At 37.5% G+C, this 4,125-nt stretch overlaps 1 long non-coding RNA gene across 1 annotated transcript in view; it reads right to left on the bottom strand.

Annotated features, from left to right (window-relative positions):
- Window positions 1-2,146: 2,146 nt before the first annotated feature.
- Window positions 2,147-4,125, bottom strand: part of LOC106942223 (uncharacterized) — a 13,134-nt gene continuing 11,155 nt past the window's right edge. The window contains exon 4 of the long non-coding RNA XR_001423578.1: window positions 2,147-2,322. This is a non-coding gene — a long non-coding RNA (uncharacterized LOC106942223). The remainder of the gene's footprint in view (window positions 2,323-4,125) is intronic.

Here is a 4,125-nt window from a genome sequence, read left to right on the forward strand (position 1 = left end):
CCATGTTCATCTGGATCTCCAGCCTGATAGATGAGCTGGAATCAATAACCGATCAATAATCAGTGAGTTCAGGTTTCTGAAGGTGACACATCCAGCTCCTCCTCTGCTGTTGCAGCGTCCTCCATGTTTCCTCCTGACCAAAGGCTGACCTTTTCTTATTCTAACCTGAAGATAAAAGTTTAATCAGCTGAAGATGTGATGATGTTTTCCATCCTGTTGATCTGCTCATGTTTAAATAAAAGACTGATTATGAAAATAAATGTATTTTAGAAAAATAAACTCAGCTCTGCCTCTTTATAATCATTCATAAAGAAAAGAAAATATCTGAAGGTCAAAGTTCACCTGCTGCCTTGATTTAAATCAACAAGAAAATAATTTTGGTTTTAACTCAGAAACTAAAGTTCATGAAGTTGATTTAACAACAAGAGACAAAATGTCTAAACGTTGTTTTTAAGTTCATTCACGTTGAACTGTGAGTTTAACTTTATGCTGTGATTTAAACCAAGTAATTATTTCACAATAAAGAGAGAAAACTGAGACTCAGTCAGTCTGTCAGAGGAACTGATGGAAGAAGTTTCTTGGTTTGTTTGTTGATCAGAGTTGAGCAGAAATCATCTCAGGTCAGTCAGAGATTTAATGAGATTCTCTTTGAGAAACAGCAGCATGTAAAACCAGCAGGTCGGACTCAGCAGCATCTGGACAGATGTTCCCTCCTCCTGCAGCTGGATCAGATCAGACCAGCAGCAGTTTGACAGGAAACGGTTCCTCTGCTTGTTGCCAGGCAACGGGTGAGAGACGAGAAACCAGAACAGGAAACTGGGTCATAGAACCGTCTGAGGTTCTGGAGGAACTAAGAGGGTAAAGTCTGAAGCCGGTTCTGCTGTGGTCCATCCTGGGGTTGATGGTTCTCTGACCCTGGATCAGACGGACCGCGACCTGCTGCCTGTTTCTATAGATTCACTTCCAGACATTTTGATCAGGGAGGAAACAGGCCGTATGAATAAATGTGGACTTTTCTTTGTTTCTGGTTCTCAGTTCAGTCGGTGACCTGATAGTTTGAACCTCATGATTATTCCTCATCAATAAGGTTGTGGCCTCCTGTAGCAGTCTGATGAATACAACCAGAATTTCATAAACTACTTTTATTTCATGTCCTGTAAAGGATCTTAACTTTATACTTAAACAAAATAGGTTTTTAACCATCTTGAAACTTTCAACCTGATTTAAATATCCTCCAGTAAAATGAGGTAAAACTAAGACCTGATTGGTTCTCTGGTTTTACCTCCAGGTCCAGAGGAGCTGCTGTGTTAATAAAGATAAATTTTTATTTGATTCTCCTGATGTTGTTTCAGACATCAGCAGTAGTTTGTAATTATTACAGGTAAAACCTTCAACATTTCAGAGGTTCATGTTCAGGTAGAAATGAAGATGGAGGTCAGTGAAACTCGGGTAAGGTCAGAAATGACCTTTTAAAATAAATGTTTTAAAACTTATAGGGCAAGATGGCAAATTTAAATATCTAGAGTTAGATTATCATCAGCCTGGATTCCTAATAATCATCTGTAGCAGAGACTTGATGATCAGCTGATGCTAACGCTGCTAGCATAGCAGCAGAGAAATAAGACAACAAACCACTGAAACCATCGACTGAGACGCTGGTTCTGACTGAATTGTAAAGAATATCAGCCTTTGTCAGAGCAAAGATGAACTTTAACATCTGCAGAAGAAAATACTGATAGATTCATAATGAGTTTATTAAAGATCAGCACTACGCTAAAGAACACAAACACACAGCTGAAAATCTGAAATTTATATTAGCTGCTTTTTATTTTTCTTACTACAGTCATGAAAACAAAAACAAAAAAATACAAATCAGATTTTTTTTCAGTTTCAACCTCAGATCTGTTCAAAAACCTACAGATTAACTTTTGCTTTGTAGGTTTTTAATTTTCTTCATAAAATTAAACAGCTACAGTTTAATTTCTGGTTAGCCTAAAACAAAAGACTAAAATATTCAACTTTGCATTATTAAATTTAAAAGAAAATCAGAACAAAGAACAGTGAGGAGAAAAACTTTGCTTCAGTTTAACATATTTAGTTCACATTTTAAAAATCAATTAAAAATATTCAAGACATTTTCTTAAATAATCTTGAGGCAAAGCTTGAGGAAGAACTTTTTGGTAAAGTATCAACAGAAAGCCTGGATTAAAATAATCATCAGTTATAATCTGATGTTTGTCTCTGGAGGTCAGAGTTGAAACCTGCCAGCTGGTCGTCATGGTGAGACTGAAGGTCAGAGGTCATCTGATCCTGGAGGAACATCTGGAATCAGAAAATCATTGGAAACTAATCAGTTTGATTAATGGACACTGATGTGACTCTGTTGAAAAAATACATTTAATCTCCAGGAGCTTCCTGGTAAAATAATGGCTAAAATGCAGCTGAAGGAAAAAAGATGGTTAATGTTTAAAATCTGATATGAAAACATCAAAGCTGCTGAAATTATATTTATAAAGATTTTTCTTCAAGAAACCAGTCAAGATCAAGTTTTGGTGACACAAAATAATCGATCAGCTTCTTCTGAACGTTAAAAGCTTTAAAATATTTTCCACCAATATTCAGTCTGACTTTGTTCTAGTGATGATTTATAACCATATTTTATCTAAATGGACTTTATATTGATAGAAACCTCAAAGTGCAACAATCAGTATAAAAGTTAATATAATAAAACACAAAGAGGAAACTTAAAATCAAAAATACTCAATAAAAACAATAATATAAATTATCATTTAAAACGGAAATCATGAAATGCACAAGTTAAAAGATGTTTTTAGATCTGTTTTAAAGTAAAGATCCACTTCCAGAGTCTGACCACCTCGTCTTCCTCTCAACGCTCCTCATCCTCCATCCAGTTCATAATCTCATCACCCAGTGAACATCAGAGCTGCTGAGCTTCATCATCCTCATCACAGTTTGGGTTTCAGCCAATCAGCCTCTCTACTGTCACTCTAAACTGTTTATCATTTTAAAATCATTTATGAATCAACAAGGTTTAAAGGTGTTATTTATTTTCCAGCCATTTTATAACACAATCAAGTCTCCATGTAACATTCAGTTATGAAAATACTGGATATTTACAGAGAGGAAGTATCTGAACACTTTGGAAGTTCTCCTCCCACTTAGAGGGTCTGAAAAGTTCGTCTATGGTGAAAGTTCACCGGGAAAAATCTGGAATCACAATGTATGATTTATTTTAAAGGTTTCATTGGCCTTTATTTGATAGTTGACAGGAGAAAGGGTGATGAGGGAGGGGAGGACATGGGGCAAAGGTCACCAGGCTGGGAATCGAACCTGGGACGCCTCCATGGATGGGCTGTGCTGAGCCCCTGCGCCACCATGTCTGATTTTTAATCGTTTATTTGTGTTCCTGCAGGTAACTGATGAACCGGTCAGTAAATGGAGACAGCGCTGCTCCGCCTCCACTCATTTCTGTGGAGTTTGCAGTGAGGCGGCCGTCGCTTGTCCTCATCCAACCAAACATTCATTCATGTGAAATTTCACGCCCAAACATTCAGACATGCACACGCGGGTCACTGACGCTACACAGTTACTGAACTTTTGTCGTTTTCTCTGTCATGTCCGGTGTGTTGGGTTCAGTCCAGTGGAGGAAAACTGAGGCTTTCAGCTCCCTGTGTGTTTAGCCGTTACCAAGGAAACCAGAGGGGAGGGCAGGTACCTGTCTGTCTCCACCTGGAGGCACCAGGTGAAGCTTTGGGTCAGTCAGTCAGTGGTAGAAGGAGCTACTTCTCTATTTTCAATTAAATCTTAGTTTGTGTTTAGTTACTTACTTTCTGGTTGATTTATAATCAGAATTTTTAATTAACTTTATTTAGAATAAGTTCTTTGACCTGTAATTGGTTAATTAATGTCGGTTTGAGACGTGGCTGTTTCATAAATACGTTGGTTTTAGGTTGGTCATTGTGCACCTGGGTGGTCACATGGTTTTTTTACCAGCTACCAGTCAGTCAGTTACTTTGACCTTGAAGTTTTAAGTTTTTAGATCTTTTGATTTTGAGTTTTTGGACAAACAGTCACTACAGAAAGACACACGATGAAAACAAGCCA

Source organism: Poecilia latipinna, unplaced genomic scaffold, assembly GCF_001443285.1.
Source record: "Poecilia latipinna isolate Pla-1442-1.1 unplaced genomic scaffold, P_latipinna-1.0 Scaffold4124, whole genome shotgun sequence".
Lineage (NCBI taxonomy): Eukaryota > Metazoa > Chordata > Actinopteri > Cyprinodontiformes > Poeciliidae > Poecilia > Poecilia latipinna.